We start from the raw sequence: 16,723 nt of genomic DNA, 5'->3' as shown, positions 1-16,723 counted from the left end.
ATTTGTGTTTAGTGAGTCCGCCAGATCAGAGGCAATAGTGATGACCTGTGATGTTCTATTGATTAGTGTGTGAATTTGACCATTTTCCTGTCCTGCTAAGCATAAAAAAATACTTTTGAGTGTCAAGAAAAATGTATGGAGTAAAAAGTACATAGTTGTCTTTAGGAATGTAGTGAAGTAAAAGTAGTCAATTATAAATAGTAAAGTACAGATACCCCCCAAAAAACAATTAAGTAGTGCTTTAAAGTATTTTTTGCTTAAGTGTGTTACACCACTGGTGAGTAACATGTATTCACATGTAAATTTCGCCACAAATAGTCAAAAGTTCAACATGACATGGTTATGCATAGAATGGATATACATAGCTGTGTGTAATTGGATAAGAATAAACATGGACGGTATAATAATAGGCTGTGCATGACAATCTTGCAGAGCGTTTACATCAGGGGTGTCAATCTCATTCCATGGAGAGCCTATGGTGGCTCCAGGTTTTTCCTTTCAATTAAACCCAAGACAACCAGGTGTGGGGAGTTCCTTACCAAATTGGTCGATTAAGTAAAAGGAAGGAGCGAAAACCGCACACTCGGCATTCGGTGGAATGAGTTTGACACCTGTGCTTTACATTATTGACATTTCCGTACAATAATTAAATAAAAAAACAATGAATCAAAAGGTATGTAGCGATTGCCCCCTGTTGGTCGTGGTCAAAAAATGAAATGCCTAAAGTCGGTGGCGCTCACCTTGCCAAAGTGTGCACTATCACTGCACAATACCTACTACTTAGTTGTACATGGACACAACAATTCTCAGAGGGGGTATAGGAAAAGTAAGAATATGTATCAATCGTTTCATCATGTTGCAACGAGAAAGAGGTCAACCACTGGTGTGAACAGCTATGCCTCCAGCCCCTAGCCAGACACGTTTAAACTACTTCTAGTTAGACAACAAACACATGCATTTTTCTGTCTTTCAATCAATGTCATAACAATTCAGTCTCTCCATCTGCTACCTGCCTTGGTTTCTCTTCACAACCCTCAAATGAATGTCAACTTTCAGAACATTCTCTTCGCCTTCGATTTGCCGCAGTGCACATGTGGGAATGATGCGTAACATATAACCTCACTGCGATTGTGTATCCATCCGCGCTAAAATMATTATTTACAAAATGTTTGCATATACTCGTTTTTAAACGTTGGGTTTGTGCTCTTTGAATAATTAATGAATATTTCATACGACACCAAAATGTTAATAAATTACGCTCATTTTCTGTACAGTTTGTGGATTTATTATTTTTATTGGATCTATTTTCTGTCAAAAAATGTGTCCCTAGCTGAGGCTCATTCGCCATTTTGTGTCTCGAGAGTCGCTTTGTTGAAGACGAAGCAGCACTTCATGATTGCGAATTTGAAGGAATACTTATTTGAGTCCCGTAGCAGTACGTTGATTGTTAGCAGTTAAACGTATATATTACAAGGACAGTAAATCGCTTATGAGCTAAGCCAACTGTTGAAAAGAGAGTGACTTTCTTCTTGACTAGCTAGCATTGACTCTGGTTAGCATAGCTAGGCTAACAGCTTTAGCTAGCAACAGCTCTAGAAACGTCGACCAATCGACGCATATAATTAAACGTTTCTCTTAATTTGATATTATCAAACCACAACACTGACGACCACCGTGCAAGACTCGAAGACCGAGGAGATGGCGAGCTCCGTGGGAAACGTGGCTGACAGCACAGGTAGAGCTCTCGCTAGCTAGCTAACGCTGTTAACATGACACGAGTCTGCTAACATCTTGCAGAACCATTTAAAAAAAACTTTATGCCGGCGTGTAACTAATCCAAATTTTGCGCCAACTTCAATTATAGCATGTCACTTAGCCAGGTGTGGCTATGTAGCGATATGTTGTGTAAATACACAAAACGGATCATGTTGGTGAACCCGCCAATCATGAAGCCCGAAGGATGTTATTGTATTAGCTAGCTTGACCATAATCTCGCTAAATTTAATATTAGTTATCTTCCCCAACGTTTGATACAATGCAATTTAGCTAGGTAACGTGGATAATTATTTGACACTGTGTGCATTGACTATTTTGTCTATAGACCGTTTAGTTTTCCCTATACATTTTTAGGCATTAATCTAATTTTAGCTATACTAGCTGACGTTACTGTTAGCTAGTTAGGTAGCGTTAGATGTTGATGGGGGTTGGTTTTGTCCGCCAACTAGCGTGACGTTACATTTGTAAACAATCACCTCACATTTCGTCTAGCTATGTACGTTACTTTGGTCCATTTTCATTTAATCGCACAACATTGCGTCTTTCATAATATTTCGTGTCAGACCGTTCTAACTAGCAAATGTTGATGCTTTTTATAACGAAGCTGATGTCTAGCTAACGTTAAAATCCTAATTCACAATTTTTCCTTAACTCTTGACTGTTATATAGCTAACAGCGGCTAATCATTTAGCTAGTTAGCTACACTATATATACAAAAGTGTGGACACCCCTTCAAATTAGAGGATTCGACTATTTCAGCTACACCCATTGACAAACAAGTGTAAAATCGAGCACACAGCCATGCAATCTCCATAGACAAACATTGGCAGTAGAATGGCCTTACTGAAGAGCTCAGTGACTTTCAATATGGCACTGTCATAGGATGCCACCTTTCCAACAAGTCAGTTTCAAATTTCTGTCCAGCTAGAGTTTCCCTGGTCAACTGTAAGTGTTGTTATTGTGAAGTGGAAGTCTAGGACAAACAATGGCTCAGCCACGAAGTGGTAGGCCACACAAGCTCACAGAACGGGACTGCCGAGTGCTGAAGTGTGTAGAGTGGAAAAATCGTCTGTCCTCTGTTGCAACACTCACTACAGAGTTCCAAACTGCCTCTGGAAGCAACGTCAGCACAAGAACTGTTTGCCGGGAGCTTTATGAAATGGGTTTCCATGGCCGAGCAGAAGTTAAGCACAAGCTTAAGATCTCCATGCCAAGCATTGGCTGGAGAGGTGTAAAGCTCGCCGCCATTGGACTCTGGAGCAGTGGAAACATGTTCTCTGTAGTGATGAATCACGCTTCACCATCTGGCAATCCGACAGACGAATCTAGGTTTGACGAATGCCAGGAGCATCTAGGTTTGACGGATGCTACCTGCCAGAATGCATAGTGCCAGCTGTACATTTTGGTGGAGGAGGAATAATGGTCTGGGGCTGTTTTTCATGGTTCGGGCTACGTTCCTTAGTTCCAGTGAAGGGAAATCTTAACGCTTCAGCATACAATGACATTCTAGACGATTCTGTGCTTTGTACTTTGTGGCAATAGTTTGGGGAAGGCCTTTTCCTGTTTCAACATGACAATGCCCCGTGCACAAAGCGAGGTCCATACATAAATGGTTTGAGATCGGTGTGGAAGAACTTGACTAGCCACCACAGAGCCCTGACGCCAACCCCATCTTACACCTTTGGGATGATTAGATCGCCGACTACAAGCCCAACATCAGTGCCCGACCTCACTAATGCTCTTGTGGCAGCAATGTTCCAACATCTAGTGGAAGAGTGGAGGCTGTTATAGCTGTGAAGGGGGGGACCAACTCCATATTAATGCCCGTTATTTTGGAATGAGATGTTTGACGAGCAGGTATCTACGTACTTTTGGTCACATAGTGTATCTTTCAAAGGAAGAATGCCTGCTGCTATTTTCACAGACGGTTGACTTCTTGGCCTATATAACAGTAGCTATCTGACCTATAGCCACATATTTGTCTCTAAAACGTGACTAATACCCTGTGATTGACAGTCCATTGCTACACAGCGATTTGTATTAAACTATTGATTGATCTACTTCAACGGTGCAATTATTTAGCACCCAAGGGCATTTTATAAATYGTCTGATTTGATTTCTCAAGTACCTTATCTTGTTTATTTTTTTGTCTCTGTCCTCATGTTCTTCCATCTCTTCTAACGTGTTGTTTCCCCCCTCCTCGGGTTGTTGGGTGTTGGTGATACAGAACCGACAAAACAACGTATGCTTTCCTTCCAAGGGTTGGCCGAGCTGGCGCACCGGGAGTACCAGTCGGGTGACTTTGAGGCTGCCGAGCGCCACTGTATGCAGCTGTGGAGGCAGGAGCCCGACAACACGGGCGTGCTACTGCTGCTCTCCTCCATCCACTTCCAGTGTCGCAGGCTCGACAGGTGAGGTGGGCAGCGAGGGTTGTCAGGTCAGCTCACACTGCAGTCAGTCTACATGGTGGGCCTGGTCTGGAGAGAATACTGGGTCCACTGTGACTGGCTGGAGCTGCAGCACTCTGGCTGCTACAGTACATGTTACTACTACACATCTGTGGTGTTGAGGAGTAAGGAATGGCTGGCTGTGCAGCTGGTCTGTCCGTAATCTTCCTGCATCTCTAAAAGGACTCTTACAGGGGGTGGTGGCAGTTTTCTCTTCTCACAGGTGATCCAGCTGTTGGCTTGGATTTTACTGTTTTTCTCTGGTGTTTTGGCRTGTTGCTCTTACTATGTACTATAAGCGCAAGCAAGTGATTTGAATGAAACATATGTTTAACCCCCGCACACACAATCATTTAGTTGTCCCACTATCTCACAACACACCAGCTAGTGTGTTAAATGAGATCTCCCATTGACCAAAGTACCAGTACTGGACCACACACCACCGCATCTCTCCAGTACTGCCTACCAGCCTCGTGACCACCCCCTCCGTCCTTCCAGATCTGCCCACTTCAGCACCTTGGCCATCAAGCAGAATCCTATGCTGGCTGAGGCCTACTCCAACCTGGGCAACGTGTACAAGGAGCGCGGCCAGTTGCAGGAGGCTATAGAGCACTACCGCCACGCCCTGCGGCTGAAACCAGACTTCATCGACGGGTACATCAACCTGGCAGCAGCCCTGGTGGCAGCGGGGGACATGGAGGGAGCCGTCCAGGCCTACGTCTCAGCCCTACAGTACAACCCTGTGAGTAGACCTTGGACCCAGTTCGTGTACCTCATAAGGTAGCAGCCCAGCACAAAACCCAGTGTTTTGGTGTTCTGCCAGAACTTGACTCTGAACATGTCTTGCACCCTCAAGCTACCCCAATCTGACATCAAATGTTATTGGTCACATACACATATTTAGCAGATGTTAATGCGGGTGTAGATCTCAAAAAGTAGATCTGAAATAACATGTGTTAGTCAGTCTAGTAGTGCGTTTCTGGTTTGGAGCTCTAATCTGTTTCCTGTCCCTCAGGATCTGTACTGTGTCCGCAGCGACCTGGGGAACTTGCTCAAAGCCCTGGGGCGTTTGGAAGAGGCTAAGGTATGTTCCAGGGGCTTGACACCGGCACAGCTTTTTGCTTATCTTTCTTTTGTTTGAAAATTTACTTTGTACTTTAATTTCTTTTGTAGATGTTTTGTTTGTCAGTTCTATTCCCCGCCCCCTTTGAGCCAGTGCTCTTTGCCCCCCCTCAATCTACTCATTCACTTGAGTGTGATTTTTCTGTCCCTGATGCCATCTCAGGCCCCCAACTACGCCTTGGGCAGGCCCTATCGCCCTGGGCAGACCCCACCCCAGTACACCCTGACTCTGGGCAGATTCCCCCTCCCTCTTATGAGGCTTTCTTTTTTTTAGGGGGGGGATTCTCTAGACCCCCAACCCATTAAACCCTCTTTTTTTCCTGTAAGTGACTTTTCAGACCGCTTTATACTTTGTTCCTGTTGAGCCTAGCTCCACTCCCAACACCCCCACACAACTCCCCTCCTTCCTCTCACAGTGCTCTGACCTCTCAACCTCAGGTCATTTCCCCTCCCCTCACAGGAAGAAAGGCTGGGCTTTTCAAATTGCTAGCAATAAAACATKATTTTCCTTCCCATTTAAAAACTCCTGAAATGATATAAACAAAGGTGGTTTTGGAGGGATAATGCTGGCTCGGTCTTGGACTGATAAATGAACTGATGAAGATAGTTCATCTCTGCAATGCAAAAGATAAGATGGCCTCTAACCAAACCACATTACTCCAATTATTTAACAACAAATTGACAACTCCACCACTCAATCCAGTTTTCCCACTACTCCGTACCCATGCAGATTTGCTAGTCTTGTATTTTATGGAGTGCCCTCTGACCCTGTTATTCCCTCTTTATTTACCACCTCTAAGCCATGCATACATTGGCTCTTTTTTAGTGATATCTCTATTTATCTCCCTGATACGATATCTATACCTTCCCTGGGTTGGGTGGAAGCTGGAGCTGTGGAGTTGACATCTTGCTAGGTGACCTGGTGCCAGGCCATCTTATTTGGTGCCAGAAGGGGGAGGAGCTCCAGGGTGCTGCCAGGCCAGCCGACCCCTGCGCATTTGCTCCTCCCCCCCGCGCGCTCGCTAGGTACGGTGGAGTGTGGCGCTAAGAGCTGCCTTCCTGACACCCCAGCTACACCCCAATCAGAGGCTCCACATGCCCCCCCCCCCCATCTGATCAGAAACAGCCAATGCTGTCACTAGTGCCAACTGGACCCTACTGGTTATCTTATCTGACTGTTCCTGCTGTCTTAAAGAGTGGGTTAATAGAAGAGTCAGGACTGTACCACATTTTCATACCCTATCTCACACACACCCCTCCTTACAAGAGCCCGTAGTACGGTCCGATGCTGCGTCAGGCAGACAGCTCACAATCTGCACTCCGCCGCCCGCGTTCAGTTGGCTGGGTTAGAGAGAAACCCTCTTTATTTCAGAGCTACCTATGGATGCTTCTAGATGTCCAAACATTACACAACCAAGGCTTTTCTTCTCACTCCCCATTGGCCAGGATTCATGCACAACAGGACAAAGAAAAAGCCAAGCATTAAAACAAATCCTTTTTGAAGAAGAGGTTGAAGGAAAGCGTATGCTATGACCATATTATTCCCAAAGAAATGTCATCAGTTCATTTGATGAAGATCAAGCTAGTTATCCTCCCTCCGTTCTCCTAGCTTGGCCATACTATTAATATTAGTGATTGATAACACATTTTATCGAAGCCTTTCTTCCCTCGTGCCAACCCCCCCACCCCCAAAACATCACTTTTTTAATTCTTTTTATAAAATAAAAATGAATGTAAACAGAGCAGGTTGTCTTCATTTTGTGCTGTTTATTTTTTGTGCTGTTTTATTTAATTTCCYTATGAGAGGGAGAGAAAAAATAATGTATTGTTTGCCAACTTTTACTAACGCTGTTGTTTTATTTTGTCTCTTGGGTTTTTGACTGCTGATGTTATTTAGAAGGTTATTTCAGGTGGGTGATGACATTACTCCTGCTACCGTACCCTAGGTGCCCTGGCTGAAACACGGATCACTAGGGCAGCATCAGTCCTCAACCACCAGCTGCTGAGGCTGCCGCCCCTCAAAGTCCAAACAATGTGGTAACGGGTTTGTAAACTGCCAGCAACAGAAAAAACCACGAACTACTACTACGTCATGCCTCTGTCTTGTGGCTTCCTCTGAAGAGCAGAGAAACAAAACAAGAAAAGAACAGTAAAACAAACAAAAACAAAAAGAGAAGTACAGTAAGCATTCCTTTAAATACCTTAAATTACCATGACAACAACGGCCAAAACCTATATCAGTACATTAAAAAAAATATATACCAAACATGGAAGCAATTAGCGGGAAAATATTAATTAAAGAAAAAGTAAGAACCATCTAACTCTTACTTGTTGGTTGCATTTTGTTCCTGTTGATTTGAGTTTTTTTCCTTCTTGGTTTTGGAGTTACGGCGTTCTGTGGATGATGCAGACAATGCGCTGTGAGTGTGCAGTAACGCAGGGGCTGCGCAGCGAACAAGGCAACCAAGGCCAAAAAAAGCGTCAGGCACAAAGCTCCCCCCCCTCCTCCCCCCCGGCCTGCTGGGTACAGACCCCTCCTCCCCCCGACGCCCTCTGTCAGCCTGGCACCCAGCGTACCCCCAACCTCCAATAGGACACAATTTGTCTCTCTAAAACAACTCCTCTATTTCCCCATTGCCCTGCAGAACAGCCCCTGGGCTCTGGTGGTAGATCAACTCTCCTATCCTCTTAGGGCATCAGACACTAGGCCATCTTGATGCCCCTAAATTTCAAACTCCACTTCTCTGTATTCCCCCTCTATTTAACCAGCCGCTTGGCTGCGGTCTCAYTGACCTCTAACCCCAACCCTCTCCCCTGCCGCACATTGGTTCTGAAAGGCATTGTGGGTACAGAGTGTGGCAGTCTGGGTAAGCAGGGCGTCTTCCGGGACTCTGGGTCTGCAGCCGGACCGCAACGTGGCCGGGGTCAGCGAGCGCGGCGGCGGCAAACAYCGACCGTGTGTTGCTAAGCAGCAGCAGGGTCGGTGGCGTGCGGGGTGACTTTGGTTGTAGTCAGACACACCTAGGACACGCCCGCCCACGTAGATTTTTGTGCGCACGCATTACAGGGACCTCCACCTGCACGCAGCACCCGCCATTCAAGGTTGTGAGATACTGCTAGTTAATATAGTCAGCTATCAAATATCAAAGTTACTGGTTGTTTTATACATTTGAATATCTTTTAGCTATTTTCCTACACTCATATCAGCAGCTTAATTAAGGGCTGTACATTTTCATAACCAAGAAGCAGGAAAGTCTAGTCGTTTCGGTTCCTCGTGTTGTGAGGCCATGATGATAACTGCAGAATGTCGGTCTGCGTGTGGGTGCTGGTTGGATCTGCGCAGCGTAGGAATAAGCAAGGCAGCTTAGCGCCGCAGATTTCAGCGCAGGCGAGCCCATGCTGCACACTCACTTTTTGCTTTAGATGAGAACGGTCACTAATTCTGTTTCCTCTACTTTTTTTTCTTTCTTTTTTTCGTTTTCTTGTCTTCAATTTTTTTTTTGCAACCTCTACCGCTACTCTTCTTCTCCTACCGCTACTCTTCCTCTCCTCCTACCGCTACTCTTCCTCTCCTCCTACCGCTACTCTTCCTCTCCTCCTACCGCTACTCTTCCTCTCCTCCTACCGCTACTCTTCCTCTCCTCCTACCGCTACTCTTCCTCTCCTCCTACCGCTACTCTTCCTCTCCTCCTCCTACCGCTACTCTTCCTCTCCTCTGGTTTTGATTGTTAACCCATTGAAGGCGTGTTACCTGAAGGCTATTGAGACTCAGCCTAACTTTGCGGTGGCTTGGAGCAACCTGGGTTGTGTGTTCAACGCCCAGGGAGAGATATGGTTGGCCATACACCACTTTGAGAAGGTAAGACTTTTCTACACAGCCGATGATGTAAAAACAAAGGACAGACCAGGATAGTCTGTCACTAACTAATGATTCATGTCTGGGCTGAAACATTTGATAATTCACACACAATACTATTAATGTCTGAGAACATTTTAAGTAGAGTACTGTGGACTGTTCTGTCCCTGTTCACTAGTCTAAAGGGGATTTTTCAGGTGAACAAAAGCGAGCGCAGTGGTGGATATAGTCAATCAGAAAATCTATGTTTAATTCAAGTTGCAACAGCAGCGGAGAGAATGGTTAACTTGGCCTTCGCAGAGAAGGTCCTTATCGTAATTATACAGCACCAGAAAGCCAAGACCCTGTCGGCTGCTAGCCACAGAATCAGTGTTCCACAGAATACAACAACAATCAGTCTCCTTGAAACTGCGGTCTGGCGTCAGTCCCTTTCAACAGATATGAGTCACATCCAGCATTACATCTTGTGACCAACCTGTGTCACAAATAGAACACTTAAAATCATGTGGATAACATGGGAAGACATATATAAATATGCTAAGCATTGTGTTAATTACTCTAAACTGAATAGGAACTTTATTCATCTTAAATATTTCCCATTACAACTGGTGTTTGAAGGAAATGTTTTAACACACTTCTAATACAGTATGTCCTGTCTGTTTTGATGTATGTATTTATGGGTGTTTGTCAGGCTGTGACTCTGGATCCCAACTTCCTGGATGCCTACATCAACTTGGGCAACGTTCTGAAAGAGGCTCGCATCTTTGACAGGTCAGAGACTTTTCCCATGACATAACCAGTTAGACCTGAAGACACTCCCTCGTTCAGTCCTAATTATCCTCAATTCACCTAGTGCGTCATAGGCGCTCATATGACGCTCTGACACCTTGTAATTACATTTTGAAGAAAGTCAAACACACACAGAACCATATGCGTGGTAGTAGCTGTAGATTTTGTGGTGGTAGGCAGATTTAGTAGTAAGGGTAGGTAGTAGCAGATTTGGTGGTGGTAGGCAGATTTAGTAGTGGTAGGTAGTAGTAGATTTGGTGGTGGTAGGCAGATTTGGTGGTGGTAGACAGATTTAGTAGTAAGGGTAGGTAGTAGTAGATTTGGTAGTGGTAGGTAGTAGAAGCAGCGCACAAACCCAATGTTTCTGCCTCAAGTAGAGCGTTTGTCGAGCCTTGGTTCTGGTTTGTAAGGGTAGTATAGTATCTTGTGGGTAAGTATGTTTAATATAGTATAAATTGTACATAATCTGACTTTCTGTAGTATTTAACCTTTTATTTAAAGCTGGAATATATAACTTTTTTTGCATATTCACATAGAAATGTGAGTTATAGATCTGTCTTTCTCATTGAAAGCAAATCCAAGATGTAGAACTGTTCTATATGCACTATTTCTATTATTCTCGTACTTTCGGTTTTGTACACTAGCTGAAAATGCAATATTTTTGGTTATGGAAAATAAACTCGGCAAAAAAAGAAACGTCCCTTTTTCAGGACCCTGTCTTTCAAAGATAATTAATAAAAATCCAAATAACTTCACAGATCTTCATTGTAAATGGTTTAACATTGTTTCCCATGCTTGTTCAATGAACCATAAACAATTAATGAACATGCACCTGTGGAACGGTCGTTAAGACACTAACAGTTTACAGACGGTAGGGAATTAAGGTCACAATTATGAAAACTTAGGACACTAAAGAGGCCTTTCTACTGACTCTGAAAACACCAAAAGAAAGATGCCCAGGGTCCCTGCTCATCTGCATGAACATGCCTTAGGCATGCTGCAAGGAAGCATGATGACTGCAGATGTGGCCAGGGCAATAAATTGCAATGTCCGTACTGTGAGACGCCTAAGACAGCTCTACAGGGAGACAGGACGGACAGCTGATCGTCCTCGCAGTGGCAGACCATGTGTAACAACACCTGTACAGGATCGGTACATCCGAACATCACACCTGCGGGACAGGTACAGGGTGGCAACAACTGCCAAGTTACACCAGGAATGCACAACCCCTCCATCAGTGCTCAGACTGTCCGCAATAGGCTGAGAGAGGCTGGACTGAGGGCTTGCAGGCCTGTTGTAAGGCAGGTCCTCACCAGACTTCACCGGCAACAACGTCACCTATGAGCACAATGCCACCATCGCTGGACCAGACAGGACTGGCAAAAAGTGCTCTTCACTAAACTCTCCTGGGAAGACTTTCCACTAGATGTTGGAATATTGCTGCAGGGACTTGCTTCCATTCAGCCTCGCGCATTAGAGAGGTTGGGCACTGATTTTGGCCGAACAGGCCTAGCTTGCAGCCTGCGTTCCAATTCATCTCAAAGGTGTAAGATGGGGTTGAMGTCAGGGCTCTGTGCAGGCCAGTCAAGTTCTTCCACACCGATCTCAACAAACCAGTTCTGTATGGACCTCGCTTTGTTCAGAGGCATTGTCATGCTGAAACAGGAAAGAGCCTCCTTCCCCAAACTGTTGCCACAAAGTAGAAAGCACAGAATCATCTAGAATGTAATTGTATGCTGTAGTGTTAAGATCTCCCTTCACTGGAACTAAGGGCCCGAACCATGAAAAACCATGAGCTTTACACCACTCCAGCTGACACTTGGCATTGCGTATGGTGATCTTCCATGAAAACTGAATTCATTAAGTTCCCGACAACAGTTCTTGTGCTGGCGTTGCTTCCAGAGGCAGTTTGGAACTCGGTAGTGAGTGTTGCAACCAAGGACAGATTTATTTTTTTATTAGCTACAGGCTTCTGCACTCAGCGTTCCCGTTCTGTGAGCTTGTGTGGAGTACCACGTCGGGGCTGAGCCATAGTTGCTCCTAGACGTTTCCACTTCACAATAGCAGCACTTACAGTTGACTGGGACAGCTCTAGCAGAGCTGAAATTTGACTGACTTGTTGGAAAGCTGGCATCCTATGACGGTGCCACGTGGCAAGGGAGACTTGTTGATGAAAGTTGGCCATCAAGTGTCTTAATGACGTGGAATAAAAATCTCTGGCGACCCCGAAAAGCAACTGGTGAACAATGAGTCGACACCTCCACCACGCTCTAGTCAGCACACCAGTTGTCGAAGTGGCAAAAGCCCCTCCTCYATTTCTCCCACTGTCCTGTCGACACGGTGAATGGAGAAATCCATCGAGTTTAGGGCTGACCCCATTTAGTCGATGGGTCAGTTTGTTTGGTTGATAGGCTGTATAAACCACATTGGCTAGCATGGCCTGTCTGCAAGGAACTTGGAACGTTGTATCAACTATTAACTTGGGTCCGGCCTGAAGTTCTGGATAGCAAACTTGCTAATTGTATAAAATATTCTCGGCTCTGTTTCCCAGTGAGCTCCGGACAGACCTGGCTGGAAGCTCTGCAAGGGATAAAAAAGTAATCCGGCAGGGTTGTTTTACGACGTTTCTATAGGATCAGAGCATTACTTCTTTCTTTTAATGCTGCGTCTTTATTGAAAGAGAGCTGTAAAGATTTTTCAAATAAGCTACATTGAGATACTATTTTTTTTCATGGTTAGGCTCGAGTCATTTGTTGTTTAATCACAGTGTGCTTAAAGCATCAGATGAGCTCAGTAGCCTACATATTGTTGTAGCCTACATATTTTAATTAAACACAGTTTGTGTCTTTATTGGGAAAAATAAATGTTTTAACAAACCATTGAACGAAAGAACAAACAACTCTAGTTTTTTTTTTGGGGGGGGGTGTGACAGCCCAAATCGAGTTGAATAGCCATGAGGGGTATCTTGCCCAAGAGCCATCTTTCAGAAAAGCAGTTTTCAGTTTTGGGAGTCCCGTTGGTAGCAAATCTGTGATCGGACGTTATCTTTTTATCAAGTGACTAGTAGAATGGAGAGACGAGATGGCCGGTTCTCCCTTCACCTTAATCTCTCCATGACCCCCCCCCCCCCCCCCCCCCCCCCCCCCCCCCCCCCCTTTACCTCTAATGTTGCCGTTTCCTCTTGGGTAGCCTGAATTTGGTCGGAATAACATGAGTCCAGGGCAGATAAGTTGAAGCCGGAAATTGCGGTAACTGCCGATCTGATGTTCAAAAGTTGTCCGTTTGTAAGAAATGATAGCGAATACATTTAGAGAAAATAAAGTACAAAATAATCTCGAAGTTGGCAAACCGGAGGCCATCCAGTACAGCGCCATCTTAGCAAAGATTTTTTTACTACAGCTCAGTAGCACTAGTGCCACACTATACTCTCCTCTGCAGAGCGGTGGTGGGCTACCGCTGAGTCCTCAGCCTTTAGTAGTATTTGCTTTAATTGTTACCAGTAGTTTACCCACCCTTCTCTCTTCTTCCAACCATTCAGAGCGGTGGCTGGCTACCTGCGTGCCCTCAGCCTGAGCCCCAACCACGCAGTCGTCCACGGCAACCTGGCGTGCGTCTACTACGAGCAGGGTCTTATCGACCTGGCCATCGACACGTACCGCCGTGCCATCGAGCTGCAGCCCCACTTCCCCGACGCCTACTGTAACCTGGCCAACGCCCTCAAGGAGAAGGGCAATGTAAGGAAGAACACGGTGTGTGTGTGTGTCCACGCAGTGAYCAACTGCTCCGTTATTCTGCATCCCTACTCCCAGTGTGTGAGGCATGGCTGTCCCAGCAGGCCGCAGCAGGTCACTGTGCCCTGTGCATGCCATGTCTTCCTTGACCCAGTTTACTAGATGACAGGGGTCAGAGATCAGACTGGGTGTGGTTAGATGGATATGCATGACACACTGATCTTCATGATTGTTGTGAGGCCATCCCTTTCACCACTACTCTAGACAAAGATTATTTTGGGATGCTTAAATGTCCTCTGTTCAGGTACAAATAGATGTAGATTGATATGGGTTCCAGCTGTCCGTTAGCTGTTGCTGTTGTCTCTGTTCTGCCTCTCTGTTGGCCCCCTCTGGGCCTTGGCGTCAGTCTGTTGGCGTTTCCCTTTTCTGTATGAAAATCTGAGTGTTTGTGTGTGGGGTGTCTGTGTGTCTGTGAATGTATCTGGCTGTGTGTGTGTTTGGTTTAACCATGTGTGGTTTGAACCCCGCCTCTCCCAGGTGTCCGAAGCTGAGGAGTGTTACAACACGGCCCTGCGGCTGTGTCCCACTCACGCAGACTCTCTCAACAACCTGGCCAACATCAAGAGGGAGCAGGGCAACATCGAGGACGCCGTCCAGCTCTACAGGAAGGCCCTAGAGGTGAGATAGTTAACTATATGGCAGAATGCTCATAGAAAGCATTGACGGTAGCATTGAAAAGTATTTTACCTGGCATGATAGGTTAAAGGAAGGCTCTTTATAAGCCCTTGTTTTTCCCCCCACAATCTTAATCACGTCAGCTCAGTGTTCTCTTTCTAAGGAAGTGTCATTTCATGAATCTGGTGGTGACTGAACCTTTTCGAGGGGGGGGGTTATTTCCAGAGTTTGCAGCGGGCCCACTCTAACCTGACCAGTGTCCTGTTGTAGTATGTATTTTAACCTATAGGTGTCCACTCACTCTGCCCAGAGTGGGTGAAAACGTGCTTTGGCGATCATTTCGCCTCCTTATATTTTAATGTACATTTTACCAAGACAAATATGATTTATTCATGTTCTGAATCGTTCAGTGGGGGCCTTTCTCTAACATTTAACATGCTATGTAAAGAGTTGGATTTCGTAACGTAATACATCTGGTAATATGCACCGAGCTCTGACAGAGCGGCGCAGGTTTCTCGCCTCGACTTTTGAGGATTTTCCATTTTGCTCGTCGTCCAAGGTGTTTCCGCAGGTTGCAAAAAGCTACATTTAGCATGACACGAGCGGAGTTATATGCAAAAAGCTACATTTAGCATGACACGAGCAGAGTTATATGTAAAAAGCTACATTTAGCATGACACGAGCAGAGTTATATGTAAAAAGCTACATTTATAGCATGAACGAGCAGAGTTATTGTAAAAAGCTACATTTAGCATGACACGAGCAGAGTTATATGTATAAATAAGCTACACATTTAGCATGACACGAGCAGAGTTATATGTAAAAAGCTACATTTAGCATGACACGAGCAGAGTTTATATGTAAAAAGCTACTTTAGCATGACACGAGCAGAGTTATATGTAAAAAGCTTGGTATACGCCCAGTGCTCCGTTGACACTTCACATCATATGCTTGTTTTTTTGAGACCTCTTACTAAAATATGAAATACTACATGTCTCAGTCGACGTCATCTAGCCTCTATTGATTTCACGTCCTGCGGATTTGAGAAGGGGACGAGTTCAACGGTGAGCTGTTAGGTAGCCTGAATTCTACACATAATTCAGCCTATCTGACACGATGCAATTTTCCAGATTTATATTTTATTACTACTATTTCCTCTGGCCTCCATTGATTTAGTCGTCCTGATTCTGGCCATCCTACAAGAGTGAACACGCCAATAACTTTTAGAATGGATCATGGTTAGAGACCTGATGTTTGGAACATGGTTTTAATATGTTAATATCGTAGATAATCCTCTATCTTACCCAGTGGTCAAATTATGCACTTTTTGATTGGACACCCTATAACCTGTGTGTGTGTTGGTGTTTTGCAGCAGCCCACTCTAACCTGGCCAGTGTTCTGTTGTAATATGTATTTTAACGTGTGGTTGTGTTGTCTTCAGGTGTTTCCAGAGTTTGCAGCGGCCCACTCTAACCTGGCCAGCGTTCTGCAGCAGCAGGGGAAACTCCAGGAGGCCCTCATGCACTACAAGGAGGCCATCAGGTCCGTAGACAGACGCCTCCCTCCGACTCTCCCTCTTATCTCAATCAGTTGTGGTTTGACAATCGACAGAGACCACAACTTTTAGGGATGTTGTTTCAAGGTTCTAGTTGATTTGCGTCCTACTGAATTGTTTCTGTCTCTCTGTAGAATCAGCCCTACGTTTGCTGATGCTACTCCAACATGGGCAACACTCTGAAGAGATGCAGGATGTCCAGGGAGCTCTACAGTGTTACACCAGAGCCATCCAGATCAACCCTGCCTTCGCTGATGCTCACTCTAACCTGGCCTCCATTCACAAGGTGACTTTCATCTGCCATCTTGTTCTAACCCCAATTCTAAATCAACTATCAGACCTACAGAAGTGCAGTGAAGTAGACTTTAGCGTTGGCATACTCTCTTCTGTCACTGATATTCCGGCGGACAAAATTGGTCTGCAATTAGTTTTTTAATGAATGGAATATTAAAATGCATGTATTTTATAAAGGAAGTTGGTCCTACGATTGCATTATTGTAAGATATGTGTTCTCCCTCCCACCCCCCCCCAGACTCTGGATCATCCTCCGAAGCATTGTCATACCGTACAGCCCTGAAACTGAAGCCTGACTTCCCTGATGCCTACTGTAACCTAGCACACTGCTTGCAGGTACACACACACTGTCTCCTATGTCAAGTTACTGCATACACTTGAGGCAAATCCTGATTTGGGACTCAACTGTAACTTGAGTATAAGTCATGTATTGATGTGAGCCATTGCGAGAGATAAACCAAGTAATGCTCGAGCTAAC

At 45.1% G+C, this 16,723-nt stretch overlaps 1 pseudogene; it reads left to right on the top strand.

The window, feature by feature from the left end:
• Window positions 1–1,342: 1,342 nt before the first annotated feature.
• Window positions 1,343–16,723, top strand: part of LOC112073418 (UDP-N-acetylglucosamine--peptide N-acetylglucosaminyltransferase 110 kDa subunit-like) — a 43,821-nt pseudogene continuing 28,440 nt past the window's right edge.

Source organism: Salvelinus sp. IW2-2015, unplaced genomic scaffold (genome assembly GCF_002910315.2).
Source record: "Salvelinus sp. IW2-2015 unplaced genomic scaffold, ASM291031v2 Un_scaffold2257, whole genome shotgun sequence".
Classification (NCBI taxonomy): Eukaryota; Metazoa; Chordata; class Actinopteri; order Salmoniformes; family Salmonidae; genus Salvelinus; species Salvelinus sp. IW2-2015.
Note: the sequence above shows the minus strand (reverse complement) of the source record. Positions and strands in the feature narration are given on the sequence as shown.